Genomic DNA, 18119 nt, shown 5'->3' on the forward strand with positions numbered 1-18119 from the left:
GTAAATAAAAAGCATTTTTGTAATTCAGTCTAATTTCAAAGAGGATTTTCCATGGTTCCTTAAAACTCTTCTTAAAAGCCTTCAAGAGTTTTAACAGAAATGTGGCCCTCTTACTAGTACTTGACTGAGGCAGATACTCTCTGATGCCATCATCAAGCAGTGGGGAAAAAGGAACATGAGGACACCAGGGTGAAGGATAGCAATGTGGCCATGCAGATGGCAGGTAAAGGGCAGTATTGATTGCTAATGCAGAAAAGCCAAGGACACAAAATCTGACTCCTGTTGCAGCACTGGGAGGAGGAAAATGCTGCCTCCTGCAGGAAAGCCAGACAGGGTTCTGTGGTTTCCAAAGGTTTCTAAACACTTTGAGTATTAGTTTTCCTCGATTTGAAGATAAAGATATAAAAATACCTTTTGTTTCCTTTAGAGACCACAATCCTTTTTGGCACTGTGTTGTGTGACTTCTATCATGAAGCAGATGAAGCCAGAATTAAGCAAATGAAGGAAACAGGATTTAACAGGAAGCAGCATCAAGCAGGCACTCAGGAGACATAAAAAAAGTCAGGTCTCACACCACTTTTAGTGCAATAGGTAACACAAAACACACAGGCTGAAGTCTCTTGGGCTAGTAGGACATGATACCTCTCAATCAGCCATACACTACTGTGTCATGAAGATGTCTGAGTTGCAGTGAAATTTCTTCTTCCCAGAGGATAAGGACTCTTTTCAGTGATAGGATGGACCATAAAGAAGTAAGAAAGATGTTAAGAATGAAAAGAGTTTGCCTGAGAAAAAGTTACCCTGAGAAAGTCAGTAAAGGTAGATCTAATGGAAAGTACTGAGGGTGCTGTACACCTCCAGACCTGCTCTAGGGCAGTTCTCTCTTACCAGAGACAGATAATATAAGGAACCAACTCATCATGAACTGCTTTGATTTCTCAGACAACTGTGCTTCCAGCAGTGACAGATCCCAGATTGGACTCGTATTATTGTACTGATTTTACCACAGCTGGATTTTCTTAATTAGCTTTACCTCCTGAAGTAACTTCAACTTTACAGTGTTTCTAAATTTGCTTCAGTTAAACCCTGAGTGTGGCTATAGTTTCAAACTGTTAAATATTTACAACCTGTTGCAGTTTTCTTTCTAGGTGAAGCAGTCAAAGGTGTTATTTAGCATTTCCTGCAGGTTTTCTCAGCGTTGGGTATCCCACAAGAAATTGGAATGGATAATGTGTCTTCCAGGAAGTACAGTAATTCTCTAACTTATGGGGAATAAGACACACTACAGGTATCCCACATTCCCACACAGGTCTTCCCTAAAGTGCCTTTTAGAACAATAAGAAGTGGAGAATAGAGTCCCTATTCCCTATAGAGAGGCTCAGTAAAGCAATGTATGTTTTTAATTTTTTAAAATAATTCCTTCATGGAACCTAACTCCCCAGTTATCAGGCATTTTCAAATACCACACGAGCACAGCTAAAACAAAGATCCCCAGTGCTATTTAAGGAGACAGAAACACATCAAAATTTAGGTCCAATTCCACAAGTACCTAGGGGAAGGATTATGTTTGTGTTTCAACAGGAAAAGGACCTTGGTGGGTTCCTGCTGAGGACATAAAGCCATTCTTACAGCCACTGCAAGAACACCAGCAAGAAGAACCACAAGGAGGACCCAAGGAAAAGACATCCTGACGACTGCCACCTACCCACTGCAAAATCTCCCTAAGTTATCAGTTTCCCAGGCACCTAATCTTTTAATTGTTACCTAATTTCTTAAGTTTTTTCACAGATTACCCCACTGAACATGACCCCTAGAGGACTCCTGTTCAGTACAGCCATCCTTATCTATGCCATGCTCCTTGCAAAGTCCTGGAAAGTATGTCATCAAAGCAAAATGTTTGGGTAACAGCACCTAAGACCCTCAACAAGAAACCCTGTGTCTATCAGAAGCTACACCAAACAGCCCTTTTCCATCTGCTTAGTGGGGTTACCAGCAGATCAGTGGCTGTTAACCAAAGAGGCCATCCATCAACTGCATCCTCACAATAAATGGATTCACAACCCTGTTGATAACTGGGATTACTGGGCCTGGGACCTGCCCCATGCACCATTAGAACTCCAAGAACTGGAAATTTTAGGCTCTGTCAAAATGGACTTTTGTGTTAAATTTCATTACATCAATAAGATAGGAGTAATACAAAAATACATAGAAGCATTGACATGCAAAAAATAAGAAATGAGCAAAATGTGGTGAGATGTTCCCCCATCATCCTGTCTACAGAAATGAAAGCATATGGTGTAGTTACACCTCACCCATTCTCTCCTGGTGCAGTGATTCCCCACAACAGTTACCATCAGGAATTTTTCTCATTTGTGCAGAGAGAGCATGGCCCACCATCCCACCACACATCAAGGGCAGACCACACAGCTTGGGGAGGCTTACCCTGCTAACACTTAACCTCACAATGATCCATAACAGAAAGATTAGGCAAAAAAGATTCATTCACCAATTTGAAGCAGATTGCAAAGATGAAATTAAATTTTGGAATTTCAGACAAAGAGTAGCAGTATCCACATTGTTTCCCTGGGGTGCTGCAGCAAAAGCTTTAAAAATGTTAAGACAGTCTTGGGTATTCCTTGTGGTCCCTGCCAACCTGACCCATTCTGTGGTTTTGTCTCAGCACTGTCCTTACAATGTCATGAACTATTACAAAACCTTGACCTGTACCAGCTTTAACAAGAAATCTATTTCCTTATCATTCCAGGAAAAGACAGTCTAAATCTCCAACAATTTCCTGGCCTTCCCACATTTGCTTATCATGTAGTTGGATTTGGTTATAAAGACTTTAAGCAGTCACATTTTATTGCATAACAGCAATTAAGAAAAGCAAATTTCACCTTCTGATGAATCAGATATTATTTGCATGGTTCCAAATGCTTCAGTTGAGCAATTAACTGCTTATTTCATTGGAGGAAAACAATGAGCAGAAACAGAAACCAGGCAGTCCTTCTTTGTGAAACATTTCCTAGGAAATTTTGGTGATATTAACCAGAAAAGAGGAAGCAGGAGCAATGATTCCATTTTGAAATAATGAAAGCCTCTGTATTTTATGTTGAAGTCTCACCAAGTGACAGCCCCAGTCATCTTCTAAAATGTGTTTACCTTCTGGGTACAAGGATGAGCCTTTCTCCACACACTTCTCATCAGTCTATTATTTCCTTCCTCCAGGTCACCTGACTTCTGAACCTGCTCCTGCTGCAAACCAGAAGTGCCTTGGGAAAATAGACTGTAAGAGAACCTGGGGTACATCTTCCTGCTGTGTTCAAGATATAGGCAAAGTATGAGTGGCTTTGGTACTGTCCAAAGCTGATCAAATTTGATACAGCTGGGAGAAAGGAGGTGGCAGCTCATACACCTCTGGACAGCTATAGGAGGGGACATCTGGAAATTAGCTTTAAAAAGCTCATGAAGGTTTTGAAAGTAAATCATCATATGGACCTGATTTCTATGTGCATGCTTCCTGTTGTGCTTCAGATTTCTGAAGTTTAATAACAAGGGGTTCAAGTTCTAACAAGGACTGCTGTTTGACTATGCTCAAATCTGATTAAAGCCTATGAACTTAATGTTTAGCATTTCATTTCAAGTTTGTTTCCTTTTGCTTCCAGAAACACAGAAACAATTACCTAAGTTTAGAAGGAAACTTTGGCTATATCCAAACTACAAACAAAGTTATTTTCAGGCTGGAATCCTGTCTATAATGGAAAGTAGGTTTGGCTATTTGCTCCTTGCACATTTTTCAAAATAACAACAGAAAAAACAGCTTTAAATATCTATGGTAATATGTAACTGAAAATCCCAGATAAGCTTCCATGTAATAAGGAGAGGTCAGAGAAGGCGTCAAACTCAATAACTTACATATAAACTATGGCTGTTTGAATGCTAATACCATTGAATTATATCTAGACAGAAAAGAAAAAAAAACAAACTCATCTAGCAAAGATGTAATTAACCTTGGTGCTTCATCTTTTAACATTTTAAGGTGGAAGGAGGCCATTTATATGAAGTTATTGTGACCATTTCAGTCTAATTTGGAGTTTCTGAACTCAAGAGTCTTTAAAAACGCTGTTTTGATGACCCCAATATCACATCCTAATATGTGATGAAGTAATACTAACTGGATCAGGCTGTTTTAGAAAAATAGCATGAATGGAACTAAGAAACCAACAGGACAAGATGTGGGAAACAGGCATTGTTCTTTGGATGCCTAGCTGGCCAGAACAGACATTTGCACAATTTCAGTTCCTAGGCATGGGCAAGTAAAAATAACTAGTGGCAGTGAGCTGACCAGCTATATTTTCAACCATGGCATCAACACACACTCATTTGCATTCTGTGGTTTGCACACAGGCACACGAGTTTTTTACTGTATTATTTTTGAGCACAGTTACAATGGCAGGACAGACATATCCCACAGATAAACATCACAAAACTCTCTGGCCTGCTGGGTTCCTCAGTCTAAGTGTGGTGGTACAATTGAAGCACTGAGCCAAGGCAGAGACAGGCTCTGCAGATGCACAGAGTACTGAGGAGTTCTTAGTCCCAGCACTTGGAGCTCCCTGCACAGACAAAAACCTGGCACTGCCCTTTGTGCTCTGGCTGCTGACGCTTGGCTCTCAGGTACCTGCCAGAAGGGACCATCCTCAGCTTTGGAATGGGCAAAACGAACTGAGAAGTTTTCTTGGCTGCAGCATTGAAGTCTGTCCATGCCAACTTATACAGGAAGATAAACAATTCTCTGTTCCTTTCCCTTTAAACAACAAACACAATACAGTCAGGTTTTGAGTGGTGGTGGTGGTGTTGGTTTGGTTTTTTTCCTAAACTAACATTATACTTTTTCTTAGAGAAGCTCAGCACTGACTTGCAGCCAATAGGGCCTTACTGGGTAGCAGCCAGATGACAATATCTCCTCTCAAAAGAGGTTTCCCTTTTCAGATATCTCTGTTATTTATAGACAAAAAGCAATGCATACAAAACCTTAGGAGAAAAGGGAGGGGCAGCATCAAGCATCTTGAGACTTTATTAAATTACTGCCTGACAGAGAAATATTTGCCAAAGTATTTTTGAGTAGTTTGAAAAACTTTCTATTATATGAAAAAAGTCCATTAGTCAAAGATCTGTCAGCCTAGAGATAAGGAAAAGGCTTTAATTTCTAAATAGAAGGACACTTAGTATTTAAACCACTCGCAGAGTACTTGTTTCTAGAAAATGATGAAGGATTTGTTTACTTTTGGTTTTCTTTGGGAGGGGACTGAGGAGGGAAGGGTTAGCTTACTTTAGAAAGAATGCCTAGGATAGAAAAACAGCTGGAGTAGAAATGCAGTGGAGGCAGAATTGTGGTTCCATGGGACAGCCAGGAAATTTCAGTGGAACAGCTCCCTTGCTTTAAATTCAGCAGCTGCTGACGCACAGAGCAGAATTTTCTCAAAGCACACTGGTTTTTTATCTTGATTTTTTAAAAAAAATATAGTTCATGTTAATGTGCCTCTTCTGCCTCCTATTCCTGCCAGAAGGCTTCAATGGATTGGTTGATTCTAATCCAGTTTGCTACAAATCTTAAAACACCAGAGTTACCCACTCTCTCTAGCCCTCTGAATATGCACAGTTGAGAAGAGAGAACTACTTTCGTTTTCTTTGCTCATCTAATCTCAGAGGGCACTACAAACAGATCCAGTTAGATGTGTCTGGGATGACCCATCTCCTACTTGGGAAGCAAGAGCCAGCAGCTACTTAGCTCTTGACCAGCCACAGGATGTGCTGCGCCCTGCCCTGTGAGCAGGTGAAATAAAAGAAGGTGGAAGCTGGGCAACTAGGTACTGACATGAAGGGAGTTAAAAGTATACCTCTGTAGGAATTTATACAAGACCTGAGGAGGAGCTCAGAAATACAGGACAAAGTCACAGAAAGATGCAGTTGTGTAAGGTCTGCTGTTAATGGCTGAGCTGCTCTCCACTGCACTAATCACCCAAAAGGCAGAGGGCCCCTTCTTTTAGCCCTGAAAAGTTAATGACTGTCACTTGGGCTGTGTTAAAACTTCTGCTTACAAACAATAGATTAACCACTCAGGAACCAGCACCAATAACAACAATCTTAGTTCAGCGATCATGAAAAACCAAACCATTAAACAACTTAGTGTTAAAAGGTCCTGTCAGAAACACCTGAACTCACAGACCCACAGGGAGCCCACATGCTCCTAGGTTCTAACTTGCCATGACAGGCCATTAGTCATAGAGTCAGCAGAAACATTAAACTACATGATGGAAAGCCTATGATGTACTGACTTCCTCTACATTGCTGGGTTTAAGCTTCTAGGTTTTTACAACATTAGAAGGCAAGCTAAAAGCAAACATCAGAAGCAAGGCTATGGAGCAACCAGTGATGTTTCAGATAAGGGTACTGAAATCCAGAAGAAGCAAAATGTCAACATTTTGCTATGTGAATGTACTCAAGTGTTGAATGAGCCAGTTGTCCAGAAAACAATTAAGTACTGTCATTGCATATGGCCTTTTCATAATAATCTCATAAATATATTCATAATAATAGTTCAGTTATTTTGCTCTGCAAATAAAGGAAAAGTGGAAATACATATAAATATATAAACATGTAAAATAGGGGAATTAACAGTGGATTTGCAAGGTAAAAATATCAAACCCCAGTAAACAAGACCTGTTATAATTTTTACTTTGAACACTAAAGCTCTTGGCACATTAAACTTCTTTTAGGGTTAAGTAAATGAAAACATCAACTCCTGAATTAAACCAGGCAATTCCTGTATTTACACAAGTCAGACATTGCTTCAGTTGAAGGCAGAAAATCTACCACTACAATCCATGCCCCTGGCTGTGCTGCCTAATCTCCTGGAGGTAGGAGCAGCCCACCCTGCCCCTGCAAATGTTCTACTGCAGCAATGCACTGATTGTTCAGTTATCCAGGGAAAAGAGGTGTCCTCTCTACAGAGGCTGTGATGGACAGTGAGGGTGATCAGGTCCACCCAAATTCTGCTATTAATTGAACTGAATAAAGCTCTTCCCAAGCTAGCTCTTTGGCCAGTGAGGCTTAGAACCCTGGTGACATCTTAAGTGCATTCAATTTAGATCTTCCTGAGAATTTTGTAGATTATTTATGAGAATGGATTGATTTTTCTTTTCTGTGAGGGAATAATACAGCATGTATCCCTCCCTCCCCATCATGTGTACTTCTGGTAAAACAGTTCCTACATAAATACCAATGCATCACCATCAGAAGAATTGTACAGTTTTAAAAGACTGCCTCATTTTGTTCCTCACTGTACCAGGGGTAACAAAAAATTCATGGAGAGGAAAAAAACACTTGAATACACAGGAAATTCACAATTGTCTTTCCTGCTTGCTGTTGACAGTCCATTATAGGATAAGGTTAAGTTCTCCAACTACTTCCTTGCTGTCCTTCAGTTACATGTTATACAGATATTTATTTAATCTTGTTCCAAAGTGTGTTAAAATTGAGAAAAGCATGGAAATCGGTAGGAATAGTATCTTACTTCATCTCAGAATATAATTCACAAAATCGCTCTTTCCTAGCTTATATTTGATAAATCAGAATTCTTAGATAAATTATGTCCGTGTTTTTCTTTCATAGGATGAGACTTCCATTCTCATAAGACATTTAAACACCCTCCCTCCAGCAAGCTGGAAAAGAAATATACATTTATGAAGCAAGACTATGGCAGATTTTGGGTTCCTAAATTCAAAATTGCTCACAAATGTGTGATTCTGCTGTGCAATTTTTGGGCTCTGAAGATTCTCTTAACTCCAGAGATCACTTTTGGGTTTATTGCCAAGATTTAAATGCTCTTCAGAGAGCATGCTGGCTTTGGATCCGGTTCTAAGGGTGGGATTCTAACAGAGATCTGAATAATTGCTAGTGCTGTCAATGTAGCAGGAGAAGAGTGTTTACAGTTAAGCACCAGCAGATTTATTTCTCTGGAGCACTTGATCTCCTGTGATACATTCTACATCAACCATTTTCCACAAGGTTGTCCCTATTCAAACAAGCCTTTGCCCCATATCCTATCAGGTAATTTGTGTGCCATTGTTTATAGTAGAGGTTATTTACTACTTCCTCCTAATGAAGCTGTCTCTGTGTTCTCCATCTATCTTCTCCCATAACTATGAAAACATCAAGATTTCCACCCACTCCCTCAAGGAGATTGAATAAAGCTACACCTTTCAGTAGGGGAAAGGAAGAGTGGGAGATGGGCCTCAGGAAAAGTAAGGTTTATTCAGAAATTCCCTATTGGGAAATAAAAGGCTATAAAAGTTTGTTTACATTCTGAACCAGTTGGAAAATATCACTGCAGTAGATATTTCTAAACTTTACAAGAAAAAGAAATACAATGTCCATGCTGAACTCAGAAGAGGTCCATCTTTATATTTCATGAAAGCAAGTTTTTATTTATTTAAACTAAACGGAAAATTTTAAAATTACTACTTCTGTTTCAAAACTGGAGAAAAAAGCTTATATTTCAATTTCCTGGATGCATTCACTGCATCGGGGAAAAGCAGTAAAACCAAGGACCTGAAAGTGAAACAGTCTCAGAAAATGTTATCTGACTCCACAGTCACCTTATCTCAGGGGTTAACATAACCTGAGGCATTTACTAGAACACTGTCGCACCTCTGAACAGCTGCAAAAGAGCTCACATGTTTTCCCATACTAAAGCTGCTGTAAGACACCTCAGTGCTGACACAAAGGTACACCTTAAATTAATCAGGGGGTAAGGAAGAAAACATTTGGAGAAACAACCCCCAGTTTCGGGAAAAACTTCTGCATAGAAGCAGCTTTGCTTGGTGCTGAGGGAGAAAAGAGGGTTGGACAAGAAGTCACCAACACTGAGGTCAGTACAGCTGCAGCAGAGTCAGTCTGGCAAATTTCCGTGGACATGGTTTGTACCGAGGCTTCCCAAGGGCCAGTACTGAAACTACTCTGCTAAAAAATCCTGTAATTCCTTCTTGTCCAACACTGCCTTCCCACTGCGTGAGCCATGCCAGTCTGCCACGAGTCCTGGAAACAAAACTGCACTACAGATCACAACTCTGTAGGAGTTTGCTCCAACACCTAGGACTGGGCCAAGTACTCAGTGTGGGAAGAGCTTTACCCCATTTGGAACAAAAAGAGGATTAAGTGTGATTTATGGACACAGTCGTAAAAGCTTGGCCTCTAATCAATAGCACATGCATTACTGATGTGCCCATATTGCCACTCCTGCATTTAGTTTTGCAAAATACTAATTATGACCTGTCAGACATCTCCAGTGCTCATGCACTGGCAGCATGGTGTGTAACTCAGCACACTTCAAACGCTCTGGGCCTGTACTCTGTGGTACACACCCAGAGACACTGCTGAGACTGCAGAGGGAAAAACCTGAATGTAGCTGCAAAGCCCAGTCAGGTCTCCTACATTAGTGCAGAAAGAAGCATTTGAGAAGAGATGATTTTTGCACTTGGAACTGAGCCCCTGGATCACAAACCCTGTATCTACTGAGCCAGTGCCTTCCCTCCCCAGACCATCCTTCATGCTCCAAAGAAGGAAACAAACCAGAAAGAGCAGAAGAATATAGACTCTTCTGGCTTTGATGCTGGATATAGTGATTCAAATACAAGATGTTTTGCTTTTCTCAGTCCCCCTTCTAGGCATTTAGAAGAAATCTGTTTCATATATTCTGAGCTCTGGTCTTAAATGGAAAGGATACTGTCACCATGCCATTAATTACTGCTTGCAAGTACAGTTTTGGTCCCTCAGTGCAAATCCCACAGATCTTCTCAGCACCTTTCACTCAGCACTTCAAACTTAGAACAGAACTAATCCTGTTCCTTTCTATGCAAATATTTGTACAATAGATAAAGCCAAAAGGAAGCTACAGCCCACAGTACTACTGCACATACCAAGTCCTGACAAGGACTAAATCACACTCCTGAAGGGCTTTCTTTAAACTGGACACAGATGGAGTCACAAAGTGAATGACAGGCTTTATTAGAGATCAGAAGGCATCAGAGAGCAGCAGCAGCCAAGACTGTAGCTCAGAGAAAGCACATGCCTAGCACTTGACCTGGGACATGCTGAAAGCTTTGAGTAAGATTTCATGAAAGTTTAAGTGAATTTCAGACCAGATGCTGTGGTCCTATGCCTGTCCCTCCCTCCCCACCTCTCTCTTGTGCCAGCAGTAAAGCTCATGTGGCTCTGTAACAAGAATGTCTGGCAAAAAAAAGAAGAAATTAAGTATTTTGGAACTTTATTTCTTACAGTTAGAGTTCAGGCAGATTATTTCTCTCACCACAGTTACAGAAGTACTATTTGCTAATAAACAAGTTCACAAAGTCCTCACCTCAGTTCTTTGCAACCTTCTAGAAAAAGTATTAAAAAAATCTCAAACATTGCCAACTCACTTAGCATTAATAAACTGAACGACTGCAACACTATCTTCAGATTTTCCAGTTTGATGCAGAAAAGCTTTTCATCTGATTTGTACAGGTTGGCTCTCAATACCAAATGGACACTGAAATAAGGGGAGAAGAATTTCTGCTATGGGAAGATGACATCTAAGCAGAAAATGTCAAAAGCTTGGAAGCCAGTTCTTAGGAAAAAGACTGCAAGACATGGAAGATGCCAAATCATGTTTGTCAAATGCATGACGAGAGGGGCAAACAACATGGTTGACAGAAAGTGTACTTCAAGCCTCTGTCAGCCTCTCTTCCCAGGAATGTGACTGTGTTCTCAATAACAAACCACTTCAAGATTATGAAAATGTGCTCCCTAAGGACATCTCTTGTCAAAACACAAAAAGCATTCTGCATTGGGAAGGAATAAATGGTACAGGCAAGATGGCTTGGCAATGCCTGTTAGACACAGCAAGGGATGGAGAGAGAACATCCTTCTCTACAAGGTCTTCAGGCACTATCAAACTCTGGAAAGAGTTTGGGTACTCTGCAGTAAATCCAAGCACTGCATACTACCTCCTTTAATCTGGTATTCTTCACTTTCCATTTTGGGGTCTCCATGGGGTTATTGGCTGAAAACAGACACACTTGATAATTTCTGAGACCTCAGAAATGGGAAGCTCGAGCTCCCAATTAAAATCACTCATTCCTTAAACTTTCTCCCATTAAGTCTTTGCTTCTACTGTGCCAAATTCATTTTATTTGCCATCTCACTCTTTAATCTTTTGGTAGTGCTATCTTCTTAGAAATATATTCAGTAGTTTATTCCATTTTGACAGAGGAGAGAAAGGAAACAGAAGCTGCCACCACCTGAGTGATTAATCTCTCTAAGGTATTTGTAACATTACAGACCTGGGCTTAACAGACAGCTTTGTAGGGCTTTCTTTTAGATGGACTACTATAAACTCAATTCTGTTTCTTATACTTAGGCCTACTTCCGTAACATGTGTTAAATGAACATTTTGGTATTACCACATCAGGATACAAACTTATATAAAAGTGAAAGTAACTTATGAAAAAGCTGCAAGGTTGGGGAAATTAGATTATTTAATTGCATCAGACAAAGTTAACACCAGCCTAACCCATCCAGGTTCAAAGTGAGCTAAGATAAAAGGTCTCTGTCTAGTTTGTAGGGAATTCAAACACCACTTTAAAAAGGAATATATGTTTTAATACATTTTCTTAGGTGGTTTAAGAAAAACCCCAACTTTGAACTGAGCTAACTTTGAAGTGGTGAGGCATGTAAGAGCCCAGTCTGCAGACAGGCTTTTCACCTGTTGAGTCCTGTGTTCAAGGTCCTTACCTGGTGCATTAGCAGGGAGCCAGAGGTAGATGAATTAAATAAACAGCTCTGTGGTTTAACTTTAAATTAATTACCACTGTGGGACAGCGGTAGTTTCACTTTTCATTCTGCTGTGCCTGTCTGGAAGGGAGGAGATCAGTTTCAGTTTCCCAGAAATGGTCTCTTTACCCATAGGTTCCCTGCAGTCTGACAAGAAGAGCTTCTAAGCTGAGGAATCCTCAAATATTTCTGCAAACATTCCCAGGAACAAGCAAACTCCTGACACATATGCACTCTGTCCAAAGGCAAGGAATGCATAAATCAGACTTCCCCCTGCTCTGGTCTTCCTTCAAAACACAAAAATTATGGTGTTTTAGTTCTGGACACAGTTTCACCTACTTAACCTAAATTTGTTTCTGTTGTTTAATTTGTTCTCCCTAGTGGACTGAATATGGCAAAAATACTCCTATCAACAATTTCGTATAAGCTACTCCTACCTTTTTCCCTCCACATCTAGTATATTTTATATTTTTGTACTTTCAAGTCCATCTCATGTAATCAAAATTGGCTGCAATACATGCAACCCAAAATGAATTACATCAATATAAACAAGGACATACCTTTACAAGATAAAGGCAGGAGCAAATGATTTCTTAGACCATTTTCTGCATGGAAAAATATATTTGAATTATATAGTCTGGAGAGCAAGCAATTTAAGCTTTTGCATGACTAACTTAACATTAAAATTTCATCTCTGGACCACAGATAGTGAAACAGTCACCCAAAGGATGAGCTTGCAGTCATGGCTTGTTTCACCAATGGACTAAAAAGGATAATTAGATATTTTTTCCATTCAAAAAAATGGTTTGAGGTTTCCTAACGAATTTATTTTGGCAGGCCAAGGAGTCTGTAGTGGGTATTACTGTCTTGATGCTCTGAAGAACTCTGGTTTTTTCATGTTCCCACAGAAAATCATTTGAAGGACAAAAAAAAAAAAAAAAATCCTTTGCCTCTTTGTATAACAAATGGCTATGGTCTAAACCAATAAGAGAGCTTAAAATTAGTGCTTCTAATGCGACCACTGAGACATTTCAGACTTAATTACATCTGAGGCAGACTTAACCACCCATTTCTCTCCAGTTTCACACAAACAGTAATTGCCCTGTAGCCACACTGCAACTTTGGAGAATTAACCACATCCTAGAGAGGTTGGAACAGCAAAAAGGAAACCAAGGAGACTCCAGAGTAGCTATGCAGGCAGAACACACTCCTGGATCTGTCCTGCAGGTCTCCATTCTGCAATGAAAAACAGAACTAGGCCAGTGGTTGTTCTGTACCAAACACCTGCACCAGGTAATGCTCCACTTCCTCTCTCGGCTTTCTACTTTAGCTCTTGTTGAATTAACATGGAGTCAGAGATACACAGTGAATATTCCCGAGTCCATATGCACACATGTACTGATGCTCATGCTAATTAATCTACTCCTTACAAAACCCCAGTATTTTTACTGGAAGCAGATGTGCAGATTTTCCTGCAAGCACCAAATGATACATAACCTCCAGGCAAAAGTGTAAGTGCTATTCAAGTTAGTGCACTAATATAAACACAAATATACAGTCTCTATTAATAAAACTCTTGAAATTCATGTTCTCACAAAAATCTCGCACCTGGATCCTACATTGGAGGCCAGCAAACAAACCATGGAAGCAGGATTGTGGTTCTGCACTTCCAGTATGACTGGACCACTCCAAAAGTGCTGGTCTGTGGCAGGCAACAAGTCCTCAGTGAAAGGAAGAGACACAGCAAAGTATTTTTTTTACATACTTAGGTCCTGTGAGAGAAAGTGCAAAGTACACATTTAGGGCCTGTAATCAGTGGGGCTATAAATGAGATTATCTGTCAGCCACAGAAACTGCAGAATCAAAGCCTAAGTTGCAGCAGAAAAGTGCCATTCCCTGGCATGGTAGGTCATGTAATCCAGGAGGCCTCCTCCTTGCTGCAGTGCTGCTCAGCACTGTGGTAACTCTTGCACAGGGAGAGATTTCCTTTCATTTTACAAACCAGCCACTGCACACTGTTCAGAGAGCAGAGCTCCCAACCACCCTCCCACTGCCATGTGTTCTAGACTGACTCTGGAAGCAGCAGGCAGCAACAAGCTGCTTGCTTTGCTCCAAGACTGCAAAGTTCATTGAGGGTCCCTTATTTTATGCCTTGCACATCCAGATTTTGGTTTGTCGTTTTGGCTTAAGCAGGTTGAATTCTCACTTTACTCTCTTTTTGCTGCCTGTTTTAATATAAAGAATAGGATTTCACACTGCACACTGACCTGAGGATCCATTCTTCCAAGCCTCCTGGAGAATGAAGGAGGAAAGCTATGAAAACAAGAAGTAGCTGCTCCCATTTGCCTGTCAGGTTCGACTTCCTAGTGATCCTCTGGCTTTGCTATACAGAAGTGTACTGGATCTACCCCCTAAAAATAAAACATCTTACAGGGAAACATTACTGGGCACAGATTAGGAACTGCTACAAAATGAACCCTCCACACCATGGGCCAAACACTGGCTTGTTCTCACAAAGGAGTGTCTGAGTGAAAAGGTGCACATTTCCTTCTCCTGGCAGACTGAAGCTGGATACAGCTGCAGATTAAACCCCAGTGCACAAAAGTGTCTTTACATGGGCCAGCTCATACTTGTGGAAGTATGTCACAGCTTTCTACTTTCAGGTGGGACAGATTGTTTTTAAATTCTCTTTATTACAATGAGACAAACCAAGCCAAAACAAAAAACATCACAATGGTAAATTAATAACTGCTCCAGAACTCAAGCCCAAGGCACAACCCAAACATGGACAAAGGCAGAGTATTTGCACTGAAATGTCTGCAAATTGCGGAACTTTATTTCTGAGAGTTGAGAAATACTGTGGTTTTCTTTCCTATTGTTTCCTTAATCTAGAAACAATTCAGAAACATCACAGCTCCATGGGTAAAGCAGAATAACAGGAGCTAACACTGACAAATCCCCAGTCAGCACTAAATCTGTTTGTCTGTGGCATTTCCCCTGAAATAGCTCTTCAGAGGAAAAGTGCATCCTATTGAATTCTGAAAGACACCTTGTGTCTCTGCTTGCTTAGGCAGAAGAGATAACTTCTTGCAAGACTTCTAGTAATTCTGGCTAAGGAATGCTTGCATGGAAATTTCTTAATGCACTTATGAATTAAATACCTCTAATAGAAAAATCTGAAACTTTTTCATTCCCATTTTCTCTTATCAAAAAGCTTCAAATCAGAGGTTTTTTTTTCATTCAGTGTCCCCAAAACTGCTCTTTTATCAATTCTCGTAGACAGCTGAGGCAGTATTCCAGATGATTCTCATCCAGACCGGCTGAAAAATCATTCTGGGTTTGTCCTATTATTTTTCTTAAAACATCTATTTAGTCACCATATTATTCTGAGGACTACTATTACATGGAAAAGTTCCCTCATATATACCAGTAAAAAGATCTTGTCTAGAAGATGCATCGTAAGATCAAATACTACATACAATCTCTCTTGCCCCTGGAAATTCAAACCAGTCATCAGTAAAGGAAGTTGCTTTTGTTCAGTTCTTGAGTCATTCACAGACTCCACGTACAATCAGCCTGTGATACGCTTTCCTTATCTTTAACAAAGCAACAGTGCCACTGCCTTGCACAAGTCACACACCTGCCCTACACACAAGTCATCCTTACACACTGTAAACTCATTGTAATAGGCTTTGAGTCAATTCACATCTGTTGTTTTACAGCATTTTCAGTGCAAGCAGGAATGTCTGTGACATATGGAGGGGAATGAGAAGTTCTTGAATCAACTTCTGGTTACCCAACTCAGAGTCAGTAAGTAATTAAAATGAATACATCATTCAGTGTTTCACATTAACAAGGTTAGTCACAAGACTACGCAGAAATTTCAGTTTCCAGAATGAATGGTACATTATCAACCAGGGAGCTGAGGAAATCTTGCCAAGAGACAAAGGTACATTCTAGCACCAGGTTGCAGCAACTTCTGCATTTATTTTCTTGAAAATACTAAGAAAACAACAGACTAGTTTCCCTCAGATAAATTCCCTTCATTCACTCAGGTAATGTTTACTTTATTGTTATAAGAAATACTTAATGAGTGAGTCTCAGTTAAGCCTCATTGTTGTAGTGCCTTATAAGACCCACACAGCTGGCCACTTCTGGTTCTTCATTTTGGGATACCTAAAAAAGCTTTAGAAGGAATTCTCTATTTCTTTCTGCATACAGACACTATTTCCACTCCAGTTGCTCCCAGCCAGTTCCTGATAAATCTTTTTCTAACAAACAGGCTCCACATGAAAAATCATACCAAAACTAAGCTTCCAATTCCAGTTCCTATCTTTGACAGATACTCTGTGCAACAGAGTGACCAAGAGAGATTGTTCAATTATTCTGACAAACAGTTCTTTACTGACTTTCGTTAGAGATTCTTAGGCTGACAGTTACCTTGTTTTCAGTGCTGTAACCAATCACTCTCAAGCAGTTAAGGATTTTTTCATGATTACCAACATGTAACACTTCCCTCTAACACAACAAAGAAGAAAAGTTTGTCACATCCCAAGTCAGAGCTGTCAAAAAGGAACATTACTCACCTACACCAAACCCTTCACATTATTTCAATTACACTTCCTATCAGTTTCAGATAAGACATTTGACTGCAACTGAAGCAGATGAAAAGTGTTCCCATGTTCCTTTTTAGTGACTTGGCATTTTACTGTCATGTCTTAAATGATGCCATTCTTGCAATTTTATTTTTTTCCAAATAATTGTGCAACTAATACCTGAGATTTTTACAGAGGTGGTCTGTTCCTCATGCTGCTATGGTTAAATAGAAGGCAAACTCTTCAGTTTCTTGCTTTTCTCAGCAATTTCTCTTTCTTAAGTCTCATGTTTCTTTTAGCCTATGTATAAACAGACATTTAAAACGGTTTCAACATTCTAAGACTGACTCACACATTCAATTTGATGTCTAAGAGGATTAATCATTTCCTTGCTATCATTACTATGAAGCAGGAAAGACTGAAAATATTTTAAGTATATTGGTTTTTTTTCCTAAATTCAAAAGAAATCAGGCTTCTTTTAAAGCAAACCCATTCCTGTGAACTAATCATTCTGGACAATAGTGAACCATTGCAAATTATGACCAAATCTTAAATCAAACATTCCTAGAATCTAGGAGAAAGACACGTTTTCTTATCATTTTGAAGTTGTTCAGATTACTCAGAGATATGGTGCAAACAAAAAACCAAAATTATTCACTTTGAAAATTACAGGTATTCAGCAGGAACTACGTTAACTGGTGCAAGCAGGAAGACTGGAATGATGCTTTTAAAGACATTTCCTTATGACAAGGTGATAAAAAGATTAATGCTTAACATCAATAAGAAAGCACTTTACAAACATGAACTAGGCTTCCCAAGTGCACCACTAATCTGTGAACTAAAAGGGTGAACTCAGGAACAAGAAGGACCTGTCCAACATCCTGTTAAGCTGAAGCACAGGTGAAGCCTGCTGATACCAGCATAACACACACTGTGCAGGGTGAGCAGATCTAAACACAGCAAGAGAAAAGGCACCTCTGATTTCCCATAACAGCTCTGGTTTTTTTTGCAGATTCAGTCAAAACAGAGGAAGCTTAGCTCCAAGACTGTCGTTCACAGAGATCTGTGGTTTGACAAAACTTGACAAGTATCCCTCCCTCACAAAACATCTCATCTGAAGATCTTTCAGAAACTCTCAAAGAGGCCTGTTTGAACCAAAATTTAGCGAGCTGAGTGAACCTATCTCCTTCCAAAGCACTTTGGCAGCTACATAAGAATTACAAGTTATCTAACAGACAGTGGTTACCAACCACTTTCGCAGGAAAGCCTTGAAGCTGATAAACTGTGATAAGCAAATTCAAGTGAACTGCACAGTGGAGAAGCAGCAAAGCAAAGCTGCTTACATCTTGTTCCCAAGAACTCTGACATTAAGCTACGCCCCTCTCACATAAGCAACTGGGTTTGCATAGGCTAATACTGTGGTGAAGAATGAGTAAAATTTGAACACAGGTGTGGCTATGGACAGCTGTATCTGATATTCTTACAGGTGATGTGCTTTTCATAGTATCAGTTAAGTAACCGATATCCTGAACAGAGGTCATGATTTCATACAAAGTACTATAAAATGATGTTTCTTTCCTCTTGTCCCTCAAATTAGCTATTAGGAAGAGCAAGACTACTTTTCTCCTTTGCAGACCCCACCTCTCTCTG

This window comes from Oenanthe melanoleuca, chromosome 14, assembly GCF_029582105.1.
Source record: "Oenanthe melanoleuca isolate GR-GAL-2019-014 chromosome 14, OMel1.0, whole genome shotgun sequence".
NCBI lineage: Eukaryota > Metazoa > Chordata > Aves > Passeriformes > Muscicapidae > Oenanthe > Oenanthe melanoleuca.